The following is a 23480-nucleotide window of genomic DNA, read 5'->3' as shown; positions in this document are numbered from 1 at the left end:
GGTTGAGATATAGATCACTAATCGATTGGTTCAAAGTAGGTGAGTTCATTTTGATTGGGCTAGATATGATGTTTGAGGCCATGGAGGAAGTTTAGTTGATTTGAGAGAGATTGAAAGTAGCTTAGAGTCGTTAGAAATCTTATACAGATGTAAGAAGGAGAGATATTGAGTTTGAAGTAGATGACCTTGTTTATTTGAAGGTTTCACCCATGAAGGGAAAAAAGAGGTTTGGCAAAAAGGGGGAAGCTTAGTCCCCGATATGTGGGTCCCTATAGGAGTTTGGGTCGTGTGGGAAAGGTAGCATATGCACTTTAGCTACTTTCAGGCTTATCGTCAGTTCACCCAGTGTTCCATGTGTCCTTATTGAGGAAGTGCATAAACGATTTAGCTATTGTATTCCCTCTAGAAAGCACAGATATTCAGAATAGCCTTTTATACGAAGAGATTCCAGTAGAGATTCATGATTATCAAACCCATAGACTAAGGAACAAAGAAGTTCCCTTGGTCAAAATTTTATGGAAAAATTAGTCCGTTGAGGGTGCTACTTGGGAAGCAAAAGTAGACATACGTACCAAGTTTTGTCACCTCTTCTCCACAAACTCAGATTCAACCTAAGGTAATAGTCTTCCTTAATTCAGATCTTTTCTAGTCTCAAATTCAGCCATATAGTTATCTTCTTGTAAATTTATGCATTCGTAGATTAGTTCTGTTGCTCAGTATATTTTAGATTCAATCATACAGTTTGTTTCAGTTGTATATGCTAGCATATAGCCTCAGTCCCTCAGTATCTTCAGTTTAACTAGTCTCATTCAAGGACAAATGTTCCCAAGGGGGAGTTATCATAATACCCCATACTTTTCCTAGCTCAGTTTAGCTCCTAGTGTATCAAGGGTCAACTTTAAAAATGTATAAATCTTGATATGTGTAAAATTTTCTAGCTATAGGCCCACTAATGTGTAGATAATTTAATCAACTTTCCAATGATATCAATTTCTCCTTAATTCGATACTCGATTGAGAAGTTATGGCGATTTTAATGAAAAATAGTAGAGCACCGCTATTGGACCGCATCACGGTGAGGTACAGAATCGCAATTACCTAATTCCCAGTGAAGTATCACGAGTAGACCACGTTGCGCTAAAGTCCAAATTCCCATTTGTCCCTTTTCCAGTGGCTCACTGTGATTTGCCTGTATCGCACTAGAAATCTTAATGGGACAGATACCGCGTCGCAGTGGAGTGCAAAATGGTACTCGTTCTTTTTCCAGTGACATGATACGATTACACTGTGTCGCACCAGTGTACAAAATGACAATTGTCCCTTTTCCAATAAGCCACTGTGATGGCACTGCGTTGCGGTGGGATGCAAAATTTGAATTTCTAGTTCCGAATAAAATTTTAAAAAGGGCAATCTAGTCATTTCCCAAGCCCCTAAATCGTGAAAAAAAAGGAATTAAACCTATTCTAAGCACATTATGCATACTTTTCATCAAAATTCTCTCCAGAAAACCCTAGAACTCAAATCTTAAACCTCAAGAAATTCAAATTCCACCATTGTTTTTCCAAGATAATCCAAAATTTAAGATTCCCAATTCAAGATATTTAAGAAATCATCTTCAAAATCACAAATAGGAATTCAAGTTCAAGATTCTTTATCAATTTCATTAATTAAGGTATATGGGGTTTTCAACAATGATAATCCTTTCATCCTTGTGCCCAAAATTAGTTTTAAAGGTGAGTTTTATATGAAATTATACAAATTTTAGTTTAGGGTTTATATCCACTCTTTAATATTTGAAGATTATGAGATTACGAATTTTAGTGTAGGGTTTATATCCACTCAATTACAATTGAACATGTAAAACCCTACTCTCTAATTTCATGGTTTATATTTAAATTCATGTGTCATGATCCTTCTCCTAGTATATGAAGTGATTATAAGGTGAAAAGTGTTCATAAAAATCACTTGGAGCAAAGTTGAGCTAAGAGTCATTCATTTATCCAAAATTTGATATTTAATTCTTCAAGGGTCAATTTTGAATATGTATCACTTTCTATACACAAAATTTTGCATCTCAAGAATAACCAAATTGTAGATAATTGAATTAGCTTTCCAACGATACCAATTTTGCCAAAATTTGATAAATGAGAAAAAAGTTATTGCACTTTCCATGTGAGGTAGTAAGACGACGCAATCTTGACGCGTCGCGTCGACTGCACCATGACACGAAACCTGATATGAATCTAAAGTGGTTTTACGTGTTATTTCAATTCCTAAAGGGTCTAGGGGAACTTTAGTCATAATCCCTCACCAAAATTGCGTCCCTAATCATCTTTAAATGAAATTAAGCCTATTAGTAATGTATTACTCTCTCTTAAGATCCCTAATTCATCTTTCAAGAACACAAGAGGAGAAAATAACTAGGGTTTGGGCAATCGAGCATAAAGGTCCAATCTTTTCAAAATTTCTCCAAAATCCTTCGCAATTAAGGTACGTCGGGTTTTCCTAAACTATATGGGCATGGTGAAAACATTTTTAATGGTGTATTGAAAGTTCAGAAATCATGAATTTGCAATGAGTTTTGAATTAAATTTACAACTGGACATTATGAATCCTTTTTGATTAATTGTTTTAGTCTTGAGGCCTTCCTTAAAAAATTGATTTCATTTATAAATATACATATGTATACATCTATAGTCGATAATTAAATTGAGAGCATGAATAATAACACTCCTCCTCATGTTGCAACACCTTTAGATTTTTGCATGTTGCGAATTGAAGAATGTTATATTTAGAAGCATGGTATCAATGTTCATGACCATTGTTGAATGATTTAACATTGATTTTAAATTGATTAGTGGGGGTTTTATATGTTGAAAATGTTGAAAATGTATAGTGAAAGAATTGCATGGTTTGTCAAAAACACATGACCACCACATGTTTGTTAAATGTTGAAAAGAGAGATTCTTTGAATAATTTGGTATATTTTTTGAAGTATGAATCTTCTTGAAGGGTCCAAAGTATGGTGGTATGAACTTTTTATCTTGAAAGAAGAGATTATAATATGATATTTTATGGCTTAGAGATGCGACTTCCAAGTTAGTGGTATGACGATACCATATAAATGAATGCCATAATAGTGTAAGAGTTTCAAACTTGATTTCAGAGAATACATGTCTTAAAGAGCTAAAAATGGGCCTAAAGAGGGTTAGGTCGTTGCCTAAAGAAGGCTTGAGTTTAAATAACTCCTAGCCTAAAATCGTGTTTTGTCGATACGGGGTATTCCACCTAGTTCAGAAGTAAGATAAAGAGTAAGTCATGGATTTTATATAATTGTTCAGAGTCTTTTAAATATACCCATGTGTTTTTCATATATTATATATAAAATTATTTATAAATTACTCTCAATTATGTTATATAAAAATATATTATTTTGGATTGCTCTGCATACTAGTACATCTATATTGACCCCCTATATTTTAAGATTCTGAAACACAGTCATAAGGTCTTGTTAAGTAGTAGATTGTCTTGTCAGAAGTTTGCAACTGGTGAGCCTCCTTTACTTCAGAAGGCCTGGTTATGAAACTTGTTATTTCTATTTTATTTTGATTCATGGTCCGACTAGGTGCCTTGTCCCAAATTTTTGATAAATGTCATTTTTAGTTGTTAGAGATTTTGTAGACTGTTGTTAGAAGTTGTTAGAAGTGTATGGTTTCCATTCCAGATTGTTCAATTCAATTATGATATAGACCATGATTCTGTATTTTTTTTTATATTTCTGCATTTTTCTTCATACTATATAAAAGTGTGTTTGATTACCAGATAGAGAAGGACACCTAGGCCTTCACGGTTAGAGATTCCCGTCATGGCTAGGGCTCTGTCTTGGGTCATGACAAACTTAGTATTAGAGAACGGTTCATGGTCCTAGGGTATCTGCAAAAATGTATCTTGTAGAGTCTTGCTTATGGGTGTGTTGTGCACCATACTTATAATTAGGAGGCTACCGGGCATTTAAGAGTTGTTTCTTATTATTTAATACTCTAGTTCATGCTATAGCATTGTCCATAAGAAATTTACTAAATTTATTCCTTGTTCTAATTTCATGGGTCATGCCTCACTATCAAGGCGATACAAGTGTAAGATTCTAGCTCCCCCAATGATGTGGTTCTCTCTGATTGAGTTATCTATAAAGTTATAAGATAGCACAAGGACTTGAGAGGAGTCCATTAGTGCTTTAAGATGTATTGATTTGAGTGTATGCCTTTATTCTGATGAAATCGTGCTTTTCAGCCTAAAGTATAAGGTCTATTCAGCCCCCTTTCAAAATTCTTACAGTGGATGTCTTGCATAAGGGTAATGATATGTAGAAGAATGTTAGAATATTATTTCTATCTGAGTAATAGTATATATTAAGGTGTCATGATCTATTGGTAGTATGATGGTCCATAAGTTAGTTGTATGAAGTCATAATTTTAGAAGTTTAAGTGGGGGTTATTTTTGCATAAAGAATCTAGTTTTAGTTGCATAACCCTTGATTGAGGGATGGGTTGCCTTTTAATAGTAAGCGACGAATGTTGTAGTAATATTTGTAGATTGTTTGGTAGTCTGTGAAGGAAGTGGCTAGCTATGATTATTAGTTATACAAAATAGGGAAGGAGCCTAGAGTGGATGGTGATGATTGTTATATGAATTCCTTATAGGCTGTGAATAGAAAGGGTTAAAATAGCAAATAAGTTATAAGTATAGACACATTGTGGTATATGGAATTTCAAAGGTATTTATGATGTATACATGGGTAAGTAACTACGATGTGAGAAAGTGAAATACATTGATAAGACTGTAATAGGTTATATTATAAGACTTAGACCATGTACTCTTAGTTAGTGACATTACCCCCCATGATTTTCCTTTATCTAGTAGTTGTAAACTAGTACTTTATGTGAGAAGGTATGTAGTGGATGTTGATTTGTAATGGTAATGTCATAGAGGGGTTGTGATTGTAGGTAGTCATAAAGTTAAATGAAATATTTGGGTTGATTTCCCAATTTGATGAACTAGTATAGTATGTGGTATGCTTCACTGGTGGTATATATTTAAGGATAGACAATAGGCTTGAACTTTAGATGTGGGCTGTAGTGGTGAGAATAGTAGCACAAGATTGATGATGCATGTTTTTTTAGAGTAATTAGCAAGCCTGATGTAATGTGCAAAATGGCCTAGTTGATGATTTATGAAAAGTTTAAGTGGTAATCATGAGGTATATGTGTACATGAGGACTAGTGTTAAAATGATGAATTGTGGTTGAATTATTAATGTGGATAAGAGCATGAGTAGATAAGAATAAGCTGAACTCCGAGGTAGCATGTAGTTAGATAAGGTGTGATGTGTACGAGTGTCAAGTGTACCTAGATTTCATTCTTGAAGCTTATAGTATAGAGAAGTCTGGGAAGTTGTTGTATGGTGCTCTTTAGAGTTGAATTGAGGAAAAATAGGTAGGCATTATGCGCCCTTGGTATAGTCTTATAGATTTTGTGCAGTTGTAGGTTATGTGATTTTAGGCGTAATGCGAGTATTCTAAGGAATTGAAGATAGAGTATTAAGTGTTCAAAAGTGTGGGTGTCTATACCCATGATAATGGTAGTCGTAAGTTGATGACCTTGGGGGGTTAGAAGATATTACGATTAGTGTCCATAAAGGGGAATGTCCAGGAAAGAATTTAGTGTCTTTGTATTAGAAATTATTGAGGGGGTTTTGTGTTCATGTATATATTGATACCCCTTTTGTGATGAGAAGTGTAGATGCATATGCTCATAAGAGTGGGAGTTGTAGAGTGATAGCTATAGAGGCTAGCAAAAGTTAAGAGTAGCCATTTCGAAAAGCGAGGCCTTTAGAGTATACTTCTTCAGGGAGAGTTTAGAGTTTAAGTATGTGGTGATGTCTATTTTATATTGAGAGTTGTGGCTATAGACTTAATAAGGGGATATGAGGAATTCAGTGAGTTCCTGAATATTCTCAGTGTGGCAAGTTGTGGGGAGGAGTCATGATAAATTTATTCCTACTCAAGCATACTTCTCCTACTTCTATTTTAGAGATTATTCTGCTAATGTCCTACTTCATGTGCTCAAGTCATGCCTATGCCTATGGTTCGAGTTCTCTATGGACTTATGTTTATGATCTGACCTCCAAACTAGAAGAAATTATGTCTCCGTATTCCAGTTTTTCATGTATTCAAGCCATATGCTGTGTTGTTCGTGATCCATGAAAATCTATGTCTCTCAACATGCTTGGTTCTAAGAAAATATGTTTCTATATGTCACCCGTTCATTCTATTTTAGGTTTTGCCAAAGTGATAAAGTTTATACAAACTCATAACAAATCTCAGTTCCTTAAATGAGGAGCAATCGCTTCAAGCGGAAATCTTTATTTTTAGTTGTAATGTAACACCCCGTAGCATTCTCAACTCAATACCACTCTTGATTACATGTATGGGGAGCTGACAACATAAAATTTTTTATTCTAATTGTTAAAAGGCTTAGTCATATTTTTGAGCTATTAACTTCCATAATTTTCAAATTGATCTTCCCAACCTCGAGACGAATATTTTTGAGACGTATAAAGGGGGCGTCTTAGGAAAGTTTTGGATTTTTCAGACGATGTTTGAGGCATCTTTGGATGATCAAAACAGTGGCCCAAAGCGATGTCAACACGTCGTGCGTTACTTCTATATCTTTATTCCATGTCCTTCCTTGAGTAGTGCAATAAGTATAAGTTGTGGTATAATAGTGTTACTTCCATTCATGATCTTATGCTCGGGTCCCGCAATGACCCACCGTATATTAGTATAATGGTTGTAGTGGAGGCATAGTAATATGTTAGATAGGATAGTAGACGTTCCTGAAGGTGAAAATTTTGATGTGAATTCTCGATCTAAGGTTATAGGTGAAAAGGAAAAGAAGAAGATGAACTTTTGTTGTGTGAAATAGCTAAGAGGAGGATGTGGTGAAAATATTTGTTAGAGTGACTAAAATTTTTGGTCTTAGTGGGGAGATTCATGTAGTGGGTGTAGTAATGATTAGGCTTGAATGTTGTGGTTGCTGAAAACACAAACCTATGTGCTATATGGTTAGTACTCTCTAAATAAAACCCTGAGGGTGTTTGATGATAGTTGTAAGATAAGGTAATATTCTTAGTGGGATGTAGAGTACAGGTATTATAGCTTAAGTTATCACCTTGTTACTCCGAGTTAGGCTTCAATATAAAAGCACTTTGCATTGGGACTCAAACTCTTGTGGTTAGTTATGTGATGGAGAATTGTAAGTTGGAAAGTGTGAAGTATGCAATTTATTGTTTGGAGTGTAGACAATTAGTGCCTCTAAGTTTAAGTCTATTCATGGTACCTTGTAAAGTAGAGAATGCTTCTAATCCTATCTTCCGCAAAATTTTATTTCAATATTAGTACCAATATAATTTAGGTCTATGATCATCAAATAAACCCTTACCTCATGTTGTGCTGCTATGATTCATAAAACTCACGTGCAAGATCATCCCTATGTAGAGTCTCATTATCCTATGTTTCGTGCTTTCACGTTTCACTAGGAGTTCTCATGAAGCTTGTTTGATGCCATTACATATTTTGTTAAGGAAACATGTTCAATGCGAGGTTTCGTTCATTATTCAACATTTTTATAACTTCAACAAGTCCCTACCCATCATTCAGGGACGAATGATCCCAAGGGGGAGATAATGTAACACCCCACATTTTTGAGCTAGAAAGCGAACCGTCATTCTAAGTTTATATGCTCTAATTCCATGTTTTATATTTAAATTCATGTTTCATTATCCTTCTCCTAGTGTATGAAGTGATTGTGAGGTGAAAATTATTCATAAATATCACTTGGAGCAAATTTGAGCTAAGAGTCATTCATTCATCCAAAGTTTGATATTCGATTCTACAAGGATCAACTTTGAACATGTATAACTTTCTATACACATAGAATTTTGCAGCTCAACATCCACCAAATTGTAGATAGTTGAATTAGCTTTCCAACGATACAAATTTCTCCAAAATCCAATAACCGAGCAAAAAGTTATTATATTTTCTGTGTGAGACAATAAGCCGATGCGATCTTGATGCGTCGCGTAGACTACGCCTCGACACAAAACCTAACGCAAATTTAAAGTGGTTTTAAGCATTATTTCAGTTCCTAAAGTGTCTAGGGTTACTTTAGTCATATTCTCTCACCCAAATTATGTCCCTAATCATCTTTAAACGAAATTAAGCCTATTAGTAACGTATTACTCTCTCTTCAGATCCCTAATTCATCTTTCATGAACACAAGAGGAGAAAACAACTAGGGTTGGGAAAATCAAGCTTAAAGGTCTAATATTTTCAAAAAAAAATTGAAATCTTTCTCAATTAAGGTACGTGGGTTTTCCTAAATTACATGGGCATGGTTAAAACCTTTTTAATGGTGTTTTGAATGTTCAAAAATCATGAATTTGTAATGGGTTTTGAATTAAATTTACAACTATACATTGTGAATCCTTTTTGATCAATTATTTTGGTCTTGAGGCCTTCCCTTAAAGAAAATTGATTTCATTTATAAATATACGTATGTAGTTGATAATTGAATTGAGAGCATGACTTATTACACTCTCTCTGATGTTGCAACACCTTTAGATTTTTGCATATTACGAATTGAAGAATGTTATATTTAGAAGCATGGTATCAATGTTCTTGACCATTGTTGAATGACTTAAGATTGATTTTGAATTGATGAGTGGGGGTGTTACATGTTGAAAAATGTTGAAAATATATAATTAAAGAATTGCATGGTTTATCAAAAACACATGACCACCACATGTTTGTTGAGATGTTGGAAAGAGAGATTCTTGAAATAATTTGACATATGTTTTGAAGTATAAGTCTTCTTGAATGGTCTAAAGTATGGTGGTTTGAACTCTATGTTTTGAAAGAAGAGATTATAATATGATATATTATGGCTTAGAGATGCTACTTGCAAGTCAGTGGTATGACAATACCATATAAATGAATGCCATAATAGAGTAAGATATTCAGACATGATTTCAGAGAATACATGTCTTAAAGAGCTAAAAAGGGCTTAAAGAGGGTTAGGTGGTTGCCCGAAGAAGTCTTGAGTTCAAATAACTCCTAGCCCAAAATCGTGTTCTGCCGATACGGGTTCACTATATCACTAAGAGGGACCTTACGCTGGCCTAGAGCCCTGTGGCGTATTAAAGACAAAGACTCCAACCCTTGAGCAAACTCGGATTGGGGGCTTGGCTGCCGAGTTAAGGAAAGATTTCATATAGCCCATGGGGTTTTAGAGTTGTAGATTATTCCACCTAGCTCAGAAGTAAGATAAAGAGTGAGTCATTGATTCCAAATAATTATTCAGAGTCTTTCAAATATGCCCATGTGTTTTTCATATATCATAGATAAACCTGTTTATAAATTTCTCTCACTTATGTTATATAAAAATATATTATTTTGGATTGCTCTGCGTACCAGTACATCTGTATTGACCCTCTTATATTTCAGAATTCTGAAACACAGTCCTGGGGTTCTGTTAAGTAGTAGATTGACTTGACAGAAGTTTGCAGCTAGTGAGCCTTCCTTACTTTAGAATGCCTGGTTATGAAAATTTTTATTGCTATGTTATTTTGATTCATAGTCCAACTGGGGGCCTTGTCCCATAGTTCATCAAATGTCATTTTTAGTTGTTAGAGATTTCATAGACTGATGTTAGACGTTGTGTGAGGTTTATGGTTTCCATTCCAGATTGTTTAATTGAATTATGATATTGACCATGATTTTGTATTATTTTGTATTTCCACATTTTTCTTCATATTATATGAAAGTATGTTTGATTTCCAGATAGAGAAGGGTGCACAACCTTTCACAATTAGGGATGCCCATCACGGCTAGGGCCCCGGCTCGGGTCGTGACAAACTAGCAAGAACTTTATGATGATTTGACATAAAATATATGCATGGGTTATTAGCCCTTAAAGGTTGTTATTTCAAGAAGATTATGCTTTTAAGCATCCCATGATTTGTTATATTCAGCTTTTGAACAAAGATTTGATCTTTTGATCTCAGCTTAGATAAGGAATCTACTTTACAAATTTAACTATAGTTTACAGTAAACAGATTAACAAGAGGTTTTCATTGTAAACCCTTATACTAGTTTTAAAAGTGGATATCCTACAGAATGACCATACAGAGTAAAGGAAGTAGTATTTAGCACTGAGTTGGGTATGTTTACATGCCCAGAACTATGAGCTAACATAGGTACAAATTATCATATTATTCTTATTTCTACATAGATGACAGATACAGATGTGATCACTTATATTAGGTTATACCCCTTGGCAATAGTATGACACCTCTCCCCAATGTGAGGTTTTCCTATAAGGGAACTAGACGTTGGACTCCATGTTAGCTCACATGGTTAATGTCAGTTAGTAGAACCTCCCTAAAGCCTATATAAAATAGAAAAGAATAATAGAACAACTTTTAGAAACTAAGTGTAAAGGCTCACAGCTTTATTCAGATATTTCTTTTTATAAGACATTGGCTATATGATTTCAGCTTTCAATTTACAGATATAAAAGTGAGTTTTTTCTACATTTAGAAAGTATGATTTCAAGATAGAATACAAGTACAACTTTTAGAACCAAGTGTTATGACTCACTAGATTTATACAACATGTTTTATTACTCATGATTATGATTGCCTGTTTTCAGTTATTCAAGCTATTATTAGTTATCTACACTTAGCATGCATTCTTTTGAAAATTTACACTAATGTTGAGATATTGTTTTACTTATGCATTCACCCCCATATACTCAGTACATTCCAGAAGTACTGATCCACATATACGTCTATGTGCTATATTATCTCATAATGCAGGTTCAAGTGCTTAGTTTCAGTAGCATGAGTGATTTTGAGCATCTCCATCTATATCCCCATGTTAATGAGTCCTTATAGTTAGGGGACCCTGTTATTCAAAATTTCTAGTTCATTACAGTAGTTTATTCAGTATTTTTAGTTAGTTCAAGTCAGCAGGGGGCTTGTCCCAGTGGCTCTCTAGTTAGTAGTAGTGGAGGCTTGTCAAACTGCTAGATATAATTTAAATTTTCAGTATTGATTGTCCAAATTTTAGAAACAAATACTTTCAGAAATTATGTTCAGATAATTTCAACTTAGATTAGACAGACTTCCGCATTAATATTATGTTCATATTTCTTTATTATGAGCTTCAGATCTAGTAGAAGGCTTATAGGGTTAGCTTGAGGCTACTCGTAGTCTTAAGCACTGTGTGACGTCTTGGAACCCATTTTTGGGGAGTTATAGATGACATGTTTAGAGAACCTAAAATTTTATTTTATTCTTGACACTAATGAGTGGTAACTTAAGTCTCGTAGGTATCACTTACGATGTCATAAGTGCCAATGCTAGTATCAGAAGGTGAAGGTTCAAAGAAGTTGAAGATTGAAAAAGTTTTTGACACCTACGATGGGGTCACCTATGGAATCAAGGTACCACTTATACCCCATAGGTTCCTTCGTAATTCATGCTATTATAGATCGTGTATTTTAGGTTACTTACAAGACCCACCTATGGGGTATAAGTTCCATTTATGGATTGTAAGTGGGTGCATAAGTGGCCATCGACCTAGTTTTCTCTGTTTATTTTGGTTAGAATTTTTTGGGTTTCAATGTATTCTATAATTACCCTTTTGACATTTTTGTACTAGTTTACGCACTCTTTATATTCACAAATATATATTGATTTCAAGATTCGAATTTTGATCTTGGAATCCTTTGTTCTTGATTATTTGGTTGATTATTATTTTGAATCTCGGATTTTGTTCTTTAATTATTGTGAGATTGTTTGTATGCTTTCTCTTATGAATTCCATAGATATTCTTGCAATTATGCATGGCTAAACCACCTATGGGTTGTGGGAACCTTGGTGGAATAAAAAAGTAGAGGAAGTATGAGCTTCTTTTAAATTAGTATGTATGCATGTATTGTGATCTTATTTGGTTCATATGCTTCCTTAACTACTGCAGAAGTTAAATACTTGCCTTTATTCGAGATTATTTTCACAAGAGAGGTCGAGATTAGGAAAACAAGGTTACGATAGTAATTCAAGGCTACCAACCCTCATCTAATCAACTAGACACTGAAAGGGAGATAGTTGAATTGGGAGCAAAGACAAGGGTTAGTAAGAAGACAATCTGAGACTCACAAGGTGAAGAGTAAAATTTACCAAGGCATTTACAAGACAGTTGGTGATACCTATCTTGTTAGACTCTGCATGCAGTGTACTAAGATAGTTGGATTGGGCATGATAAGTCTACGGAGTTAGAAAGTCAAGGGGAACACTGTCCTAGTATTCATCTTAGATTGATTTCAACTAAAGTGATCGAGACTTATTGAAACTTTACTATTTTCATGGCAAAACCCCCTATTTACGTTCCCATATTTTTATGGCTACTTCAATAAATTTGTGAGAGACATTTATCCTATTCCCTATGGGTTTGACCCCAATCTCTATTGGGTTACAATATTTGACATCGACCGTATTATACTTCTTGAAGGCATAGTTTTGGGTGACATCAAATTTTGGCACCGTTGCTAAGGAATACGATTATGGATTGATTGATAGGTTTGTTGAAGTTTTTTTCTACTTTTCTATTCTTCTTAGGGTGTACGCCGGTGTATTTCTAGTACTATGATTCAAGGCAATCCATTGATCCCATTTAATCCAGATCTTAAAAGTATCCTATAACAGAATCATTGGATATTAGAACACAATCATAAAGATCATCATGAGGGGCTTTGAGATGATTCACTTGACTTGCCTCCCCAACCTCCGCATGGTGTTTAGTAAGAATTTGAACAAATAACTATATAGTTATTAGCAGAAGTAAATACAAGGAGGTATAATGAGGTTGATAATTGTGTAGTAGATGAGAGATTTACATAGAAAAATGATCGTCGATCAGAGCTCAACAAATCTAGAAGATATAAAGCTCTCGTGCCCCTGTTTTATTAGTACTTACAAGTATATGATAATCCAGAGGTTGACTTGGAGTATGTTGTTCCTTTAGAGATAGGATCTATCATTCCTCCTAAGTTGCCCCAGGGTACACAGTTTGATATCACAAGTTCTATTATTCAACTACTAAATCTGATGATACAAACATGCACATCATAAATTTTATTAGAATTTGCACTTTATATAATATACCTGGTGTGATTTAGGAGGCATTGAAACTCAAGTTATTCCTTTTCTCTCTAACTGGTTAAGAAACATTATATTTAGGGGAACTACATCATGGGTCCATTACTATTTGGAATGGTTTGGTGAATTAGTTCTTAGACAGATTCTTCCCTCCTGCTGGAATGTTATTTAGGTAATTACCTTTTCAACCACTGTATGAGGCATAGTTTAGGTTCAAGAATAAGCCGATAATGGTGTCTAATCACAGAATTATGGGGAGAAATTTGTTGGAAAGTTTCTATCATGCCTTGAATACCAGTTCCAAAGCTGTTACAGATAGTATCACAGGTGGAGCTTTCATGAGCCTGCTTTGGGAGGCATCACTAAAAATCTTAGATCTATTCTCTCAAACCAATCGAGGGTGTGATACTTGGGAGGTAGAGACAGACGTTGACAATTATACTATTGGTGATTCTACTAAGTAGAGAATTATAGATGATACTAAGGCTCAAGAAGTTTCATAGCTGAGGATGGAGATTGGGATTTTGACTAAGCAATAGAAAACTATGATTTATGAAAAGGTGAATATTGTTGGAGCACAAGGTGAATCACCTACGTTGTATGACTCTAATATTGAAGAATAGGCAAAGTATTTATATAGAGAGTTGGCGAGTTTTTGTGCTAAGGGCTAAGGATCTACTCAAGACACTTGGAACTCAAGGCAAGAGAACCAAGATCAAAACTATTATGGGGACAAATATAGGAATTAGAGCAAAGAGATAGATGGTGACTGGAGCCATATGGATGATTATAAGTAGAAGATTGATGGGTATGTTCCATCAGGGAATCATGATACTGAGTCAAGGATGGAGGCATTGCTTACTAAACTGGTAAAGGGGTCAAAAAATTAAGAAATTTTTCGTAGGGATATTAAGATAGACATTTTAGGTTTGATCCAAAAAGTGGAATCACATGCTACTGCAATTTAGCAACTTGAGCGGCAATTTGGTCAAATGTCGGCAACCTTAAATCAGTATCAATCAAGCACTCTTTCGAGTAATGTAGTGCAGAATCCAAAGAATATCAATCACTATTTAACCATCACCACTCAGTATGGTAAGGCTACCATTGATCTCTCTATGCCTATAGTTGATAAAGTTTGTGATGATGTTACAGATATTAATGATGCACCCAAAGCAAAACCCAAGAAGTTAGTGAGTAGTGGTGAGTCATCACAAAAATTGATGGGTGTAGATAGAAGAGTTGATAAGGATAAAGGATAATAGGATAAAGTCGAGCCTTTATTAAAGATTATTCCATGACCTACCACATCTTTTCATTTGAGATTGAATATGCAAGAGGAAGGAAAGTACTAAAAGTTAATGTCGATATTGAAGGAATTGTCTGTTAGGATTTCTCTTATGAAAGCATCAGATCAAATACCAGGCTACATGAAGTTCATGAAGAATTTGGTTACTAAGAAGCGGATGATGACTGTTGACCTTGCTGATAATATGAACCATTGTAGTGTTATTACTTCTCGATCTTTAGTTGAGAATGAGAAGGACCCCCTGACACCTTTACTATTCCATGTAATATTGGATCCTTTAACTTTTCTTAATATTTATGTTATTTGGGAGCTAGTATAAATATGATATGATTGGTGATGTACAAGTAGTTAGGGTTGGGGGCACCCAAGCTAACATTTATGAGGCCATTGATATTCGATTGCATTGTGAAGATATCAGTTGGTGTATTATTTGATTTATTGATAAAGGTGGATTACTTTATATTTCCAATTTATTTTATGATCCTTGACTATGAGGTAAACTTTGAAGTCCTTATTATCTTAGAAAGATCCTTCCTAGCTACGAGTAGGGCATTGATTAATATGGAGATAGGGTAGAAAAAGTTCAAACTCAATAACGATTAGGTGACATTTAATGTGTGCTAGTTGATGTGGCAACCAAAGGATATACAAGTGGTGTCTGATATAGACACTATTGATGATGATGCATTGACTATCCCTATTGAAGAAAGACTTAGGGTTGAGACACTAGTGGCAGTTATTATGAACTTCGATAGTGATGGTATTGATGACTATAATAAGATTATGAGTGCACCATATAGTTGAGGTTTTTATTATTCTTCTCCAAATAAGTTGGATCTTCACTTGATAATAAGGCTACTCTACCAGCACGACAATCTATTGAGGAGCCACAAATTTTAGAATTGAAGGCCTTTCTATCTCACTTGCAATATGTATCTTTGGGACCGATAATAAATTATTGGTCATTATTGCTATTGATTTATTGGAGTCACAAACTGAGGCATTGATTTAAGTTTTGCAAAGATTTAAGAGGGCCATCAGATGCCTATTGTAGACATTATAGAGATTTTACCCAAAATTTATACTCATAAAATTCTGCTTGAATCAGATTATGTTCCCAACATCGAGCACCATCATCATCTGAATCTACCTATGCAAGTGGTGGTGAATAAAAAGATCATAAATTAATTAGATGCATGCGTGGCTTACTACATTGCAGATAGCAAGTAGGTCAGCCCAATTTAATATGTACCTTAAAAGGGTGGTATTATTGTGGTCCCAAACAAAAAAAATGAGTTAGTGTCCATGAGACCGGTTACTGGATGGGGAGTGTTTATGGAATACCAAAAGTTGAACACTTTGACACAAAAGTAACATTTTTCTATGTCGTTCATGGATCAAATGCTAGATGGACTTGCCGGCAGGGGTTTGTACTATTTTCATAATAGTTATTTGGGGTTTAATTAGATCTTTATTGCCTTTGAGTATTAATAAAAGACAACATTACTTTCCTATATGGTACTTTTTTATTCAAAAATATGTCTTTCGGGTTGTGCAATGCTCCTGTGATCTTTCAGTATTGTATGGTGTCGATATTCTCGAATATGGCAGAGGAAATTATAAAGGTATTCATGGATGACCTTTCAGTTGTTGGGTACTCCTTTGATGATTTTTTGGACCATTTGTCCAATGCACATCAGAGATATGAAGAGTGTGACCTAGTTTTAAATTGGGAAAAGTGCTACTTTATGGTAAAAAAGGGATTGTTCTCAGACACAAGATTTAAAAAAAGAGTATTGAGGTTAATAGGGAGAAGATAAAGGTGATTGAAAAATTACCTCCTCCAATTTTAGTTAAAGGTATCAAAAATTTCTTGGGCCATCCTGGGTTTTATAGGAGATTATGATACATGTCTAAAAGCATTGGAGTGCCTTATGGAGCGGTTGATCTCGACTCCTATTATTGTGTCTCCTAATTGGTCCTTACCTTTTGAGATGATGTGAAATTCTAGTAGTGTGTCCTTAGGAGCTATCCTAGGCCAATAATGTGAGAAGATCATTCACCCTATCTATTATGCCAGCAAACCATTAAACCTCATACAAAAAAATTATACAGTCACTGAGCAGGAGTTACTCATGGTTTTTGCTTTTTGAGAAATTTTGATCCTATATGATAGGGAATAATGTCTTAGTTCATACTAATCATGCAACATTGAGGTATCTGATGTCAAAGAAAGATGTGAAACTAAGGTTGATACGTTGGGTCCTCTTGTTACAAGAATTAGAATTTGAGGTAAAAGACCAAAAAGGCATCGAGAACCACGTTGTGGATCACTTATCTCAACTTGAAGCAGATGCAATGTAGAAGTTAAGGGATGATCTTGATATATATGATGTTTTTCTAAATGTGCGGGTCTTGATAGCATCTTAAGACTTAATCCCCTGGTTTAGTGATTTTGCCAACTTTCTGGCAAGTGACCTTGATCTAGAAAATTTATCATTTGAGCAGTTTAAGTGGTTCAAGCATGAGGTGAAGAAGTTTTTATGGAATATACCTTAGCTCTTTTAAATTTATGTGGATGGAGTTATTTGAAGATGTATTCCTGAGGTGGAAATGATGAGTATTCTTGAGGCTTGTCATTTATCACCAGTTGAGGTTCATCATGGCAGTACTCGCACAGCCTAAAAAATTCTATAGTATTGGCATTATTGGCCAACTATCTACAAGGATGCTCATGATTTTTCTTAAGCCTATGATCAGTGTCAATGACAAGGTAATATCTCATAGAAATATGTACTCCCCATGATACCTATCTTGGAGTTGGAGTTGTTTGATGTGTGTGGAATTGATTTCATGGGTCCGTTTGTGAGCTTCTATGGGATAAAGTATATTTTAGTGGCATTTGACTATGTTTCTAAATGGGTGAAGGCGGTTGTGCTTTGCAACAATGAAGGCAAAAGTGTCACCATTTTTTGAAGAAAAATCTTTTCTAGATTTGGCACTCAATATGCTATTTTTAGTGACGGTGGGTATCACTTATATAATTATTTGTTTAAGAACTTTCTTGAAAAATATGGCATGAAGCCTAAGGTAGAAACACCTTACTCTCCGCAAATAAGTGGGTAGGTTAAGGTCTCTAATTGGGAGATAAAGTCCATATTGGCGAAGATTGTGAATGCCAATGGACTGATTGGTCAAATAAGTTAGATGATGCTTTATTGGCCTACCGAACAGCTTTTAAGACCCCCATAGGTTCCTCTCCATATCAGCTTGTGTACGCTAAGGATGCCACTTGCCGGTCGAACTTGATCACAAGGCACTATAGGCGTTGTAAAAGCTTAATTTGGAGTGGCCTAATATAGCTAATTTAAGGATGATCCAGGTAAATGAGTTGGATAAATTCTTTCTCTGAGCTTATGAGAGTCCAGCTCTATACAAAGAAAAAATAAAGTTGTATCATGACAAGAAGATCGAGAAAAGAGTGTTTGAGCATGGTCATATAGTCTTGTTATATAATTTAAGACTTTACTTGTTTTTTGGAAAATTGAAGTCTAGGTGGTATGGATTATTTGTCGTGGTTAGGGTGTTCCTGTATAGTGCTATTGAGCTTCAACGAGATGGTGAAGCCCCATTTAAGGTGAATGGGCAGCGTGTCAAGCACTATTTGGGCAATACTGATGAGGTGAAAGTTTTTATTAATGTAAACCTTAGCAAAGTCTAAGTAGCCAAGGCAACCTAGTCGTGTCGCATCGCTAAATTAAGCACTTCATGGGTGGTAACCCATGGGCTCATTGTTGAAGTCTAAGTAACCAACATAGCCATGCCGTTCCATGACGTTAAATTAAGCGTTGGTTGGGAGGAAACCCACTATTTTAATGATCACTTTGTTTTTTTTTTTTGTAGGCATAAAGCATGGGGAAGTACCTGGAACATGGTAAATCTTTGCAAAAATTCAGAAAATTCAAGGTAAGGGGACTTATTGACACATTTATGATGGTCATAACTACTACCTATATCAGGTAAGCAATGTAGTAGATGTTAGAGTGAAAATCTAAGAATTTTGGGGCCTTTGAACTTTTACTTACAAACCCACTTATGGGGGTCGTAAGTACCAGTTACGGTCCTATAAGTGGTGTCGTTGAAATTAGAATCAAAGTTTAGAGGGGCGGTAAAAATTACTCCAACTTACAACAAACTACTTATGGGTGATAAGTGGCACTTATGGGACGTAAGTGGCATCACAAGTGACAAAAAGTTTTAGGTTAAACTTTTTGAAAATTGGGTCGGGCCCAAGTAACCCGACCCGATATGACCCTAACATCCCTCTTAAAACCCCAAACCCGATTCCTATGCCCCATATTCTTAAAATTTGTAACTCCTTTTTACATTCAAACTCTCCAACTCCTTAAAGACTCCATAAAAGGCAAGAATCCTTTACAATCTCATTATCAAAAGTCAATTTGTAAGCAAAGAGCACTTAAGAGTTAGGGTTTCATTAGTCTTTGTCAACTTTCTACTTCAATCATCTTATCAGTGGTATGAGGACTAATACTGGAAAATCATATTTGTCGGTGTGAGGTTTGGTCTTGATGACTGTGTACATGGTTTATACTATTGATATAGATTGGTATTGTGGATTGACATGGGGTTGTGTAATTCTTTGCTCTTCCTTGATACCTCTAGTTCGTATGGCTAACATGCCTCAGGGCCATTTCAGCAGGGGAAGCTAAACCCATATATCCTGTGGGTGGAAGTTTAGAATGGCAAAGCTACACAATACAAATTAAAGTTTCAAATTGAATGTAAAACCTTGTTCCCTATCCCAGCACAATATATACACATATATTTGGCCGTATATGGTTATTTGATTTGGTTTTGAATGATGGTATTATTTTACCTTTATCCTTGAGTTACATGCTAGTTTTTACTCCGCTAACTGTCTTCGAGCGTTGTATCCCCATGTGATATTAGAACCAACCATACTACCATTCCTCATACTTAGTGACTTGGATTTGAGAACAACTTTGAGTCAGATATAAGTGGTCAACTTCCATACTTTGAAAGACTTCATTTCATTCTATGTACTTTTTTCATTATTTTTATTTCTTTGGTTTTGGTTTTGGCTATGGTCGGGGGCATGTCCCATTTGGATATTCTTTAGTACTAGTTAGAGGCTTTATCGAACTACTATAGACATAGGCAGTGTTCGCATTAGTGTTAGCATTAGTATTGGTATTTTAATTAGGATTCGTATTGGTTGGACACTTGGTTGTGACTGTTTGGTTATGGTTATAGACTTCATCTAATATCTCTAAATTATTATTGTTTTATATTATTATATGTTTAGAATTCATCAGATATGGGATGTACAATGGGGTATTGGGGGTGGTCTTCAATCTTAGTTGGACTTAAGATACCCAACAAGACTAGGCCTTAGTTTGGGTCATGTCAAATTGGTATCAGTGCTCTAGGTTCACAGTCAACTGGGAATACATAAATTCGTATCGAGTAGATTCTCTTTTAAGGGTGTGTAGCACGCCATACTCATAAAGGAGAGTCAAGAAGGCATTTATGAATGTTTCTCTTTATTGTGTTCTATTTTATGGATATAGAGTCTAAGGTTCATAAATCTTGTCTAATTCCCTCTTGCTCGCTTTTAAGATCATGCCTCCTGGATGATCTGAAGCTCACGGAAATGCCTCTGTCCCATTTGAGGAAAACGTTGATAGTACATGTCCTACTTATGAGGTCCAGACTTGATCTAGGAGTCCAGTTCGTTATTTTCTTCTAGAGTTCCACCAGTCCCCTCTAGTCCTTCTTGATCTTCTCAAGATGATGTGATGAATATTGAGTTTTGTCAGTTTATCCATATGTTGGCTCAATTTGTCGCTGCTCATTCTGAACGTGGTGCTTCTGTTACTCCAACTTCTAAGGAGGAGCCTCAAAGTTTCTTTGATGAGATAGAAAAGATCTTATGTGATGTATTCCACTAATGTATAGGTCATGGAGTTCACCGCCTACTAATTGAAAGATATGTCTTATCAGTGGTATGAGAAATGGGACCATTTAAAGGGAGACGACAATGAGTCAGCCCTATAGGATAATTTTTCTAATTCTTTCCTGGACCGTTTCTTTTCTCAAGAGCTGAGGAAAGTGAAGGCGGAAGAGTTTATTAATCTAGAGCAGGAAAGATATCAGTCAAAGAGTATGCCTTAAAGTTTCACTAGTTATCTCGGTATGCTCTAAATTTGGTTTCTAGCATGAGAAAGTTTGCTGCTGGGTTATCCCGAGACTTGATATTAGAGAGTATGGATACCTTACTGAACAAGGACATGGACATCTCCAAGTTAGTTGTGTATATATAGTGGGTTGAGAAAGATAATAAGAAGTAGGCAGATATAGGACAAAGGTAGAGAAAGAAGTTTAAATTTTTTGAGAAGGGTGGTGGCCAACAACATAGTGGCAGGGATGGTGGAAAGTGGCCCAAAAAGAAGTGAGGTAATTTGGGGTCTTACTCGACTACTAGTGCTCCCTACCCAAAAATATCAAGTGATAGGAGTTCTCATTGTGGCAACAATTATAGGGAACAAGGTGTCCAATCCCAAGCTAGTGGGGCCCAATTAGCTCTATCCTATCCTCTTTATAGATTTTGTAATCGATTACATCAGGAATACTATAATAAATAAAAGGACAAGTGCTTTAATTATGGTCAGCTAGGACACATGATTATAAACTGTCCCGTCGATAAGGTTACTTCTAGGGAAAAAAAGGTTCTTGTTATCTCTTGTTCAGCTCTGGCACTAAAGGATGCACCATCTGGCTCCGGCACTAGTCAGAAGTGACTTTATGCTCTCACTACTAGTTAAGAGTAGGATGCATCACCTAATTTCATTATTGGTATATTGAAACCCTTATCCTATGATATGTACTATTCACTTGATCTGAGGTCCACTCTCTCTTATATGACCCCATTTATGGTTGTGTATTTTGGTTTCAATTTTGAGTGTATTTCAAACCCTTTTTCTAATTCTACCCTTGTGGGCGACTCTGTGGTGGCTAGAAGAGTCTATTGGGGTTGTGTGATATTTGTGGGTGGTCGGGAGTACTTGGTAGATCTGTTTGAAGTAGATATGGTGGATTTTGATATTATATTAGAGATGGATTGGTTGCACTCATGTTACATATATTTAGACTATTGGACCCATAAGTTTGTCTTTAAGCTCCCCAATGAGCTAGTTATTATAGGGGAGGGTGGTTCCCTAGCTCCTAAGGGAAGGTTTATATCATATCTTAGAGCTTAGAGATTAATCTCCAAGGGGTGTCTCTATCATTTGGTCTGGTTTAAAGATTCTAACCCGGAGGGTCCTTCTTTTTATTCTATCCCGATGGTGAATAAATTTCCTGAGGTCTTCCCTGGTGACCTACTTAGTGCTCCTCTTGATAGGGAGATTGATTTTAGGATAGATCTTGTTTCGGACACTCATCCTATTTCTATTCCCTCATATAGAATGGCTCCAGTCAAGTTAAAGGAGCTTACAGAGCAACTAAAGGATCTTTTAAACAATGATATTATCCATCCTAGTGTGTCTCCGTGGGGTGCACCGGTGTTATTTATGCATAAGAATTATATCTCTCTTAGGATGTGTATTGATTACTGACAATTGATTATGGTATCGATAAAGAATAAATACCCTCTTCCAAGGATAGATGGTTTATTTGATCAACTTCAGGGTGCTATATTTTTCTCCAAGCTTGATCTTCGATTAGGGTATCATCAATTAAAGATTAGGGAAGTGGATATCCCTAAAAATGCCTTCCATACCTGATATGGGCTTTTTGAGTTCTTAGTCATTTCATTTGGATTAACTAATTCCCCGGTCGCATTCATAGACTTGATGAATAGAGTCTTCCATCAGTTTCTAGATTTGTTCATTATCATATTCATATATGATATTCTAGTGTACTCTAAGATCGAGATGGATCATATTGATTACCTCTGCATTGTATTGCAAACTTTGAAAGTTCAGCAGTTGTATGCTAAATTTTTGAAACATGAATTCTAGTTAAACGCTATCACTTTTATATGTCATGTTATTTCTAGTAAAAGGATCATGGTGGATCCGTAGAAAGTTAAAGTGGTTAAGAGGTGGCCTAGACCCACCACTCCAATCGATATTTGGAGTTTCTTGGGTTTAGTGGGTTATTACAGAAGGTTTATGGAATGTTTCTCTTTTATAACTGGCCCTTTGAATAAGTTAACTACAAAGAAGGTGAAGTTTTTATGGTCTAATACTTGAGAGGGTGGTTTTGAGAAGTTGAAGGATAAGATTACTCGTCTCCAGTCTTGACTTTGCCTAAAGGCACTGATAGGTTTGTGGTCTATTATGACATGTCATGTATGGGGCTTGGTTGCATTCTGATGCAGCATGACAAAGTGATAGTTGATGCCTCCAAAAAGTTGAAGGTGCATGAGAAGAATTACCCTACTCATGACTTTGAAATTGTTGGTTGTGGTATTCGCGTTGAAAATCTATAGTCACTATTTGTATGGAGTGCATATGGATATCTTTTCCAATCATAAGAGCCTGCAATATGTGTTTACTCAAAAAGAGCTGAACCTCAAGTAAAAGAGATGGCTTGAGCTGCTCAAAGATTATGACATGAGTCTTTACTATCATTCAGGTAAAGCTAATGTGGTTATTGATGCACTTAGCAGGTTATCCACGGGGAGTCTAGCTCATGTGGATGAAAGAAAATAGGAGTTGGTAAGAGATATTCACCATTTGGCTAAATTTAGAGTTTGTCTCTTAGACTTTGAGGTTGCCAGTGTGTTTGTGCATAAAGTGGTGAAGTTGTCTCTTAGTGCAGAAATAAAGGAGAAGCAAGTGTTGGAT

This window comes from Capsicum annuum, chromosome 3 (genome assembly GCF_002878395.1).
Source record: "Capsicum annuum cultivar UCD-10X-F1 chromosome 3, UCD10Xv1.1, whole genome shotgun sequence".
In the NCBI taxonomy this organism is placed as follows: domain Eukaryota; kingdom Viridiplantae; phylum Streptophyta; class Magnoliopsida; order Solanales; family Solanaceae; genus Capsicum; species Capsicum annuum.
The sequence above is the reverse complement of the archived record's forward strand: the minus strand, read 5'-3'. Positions refer to the sequence as shown.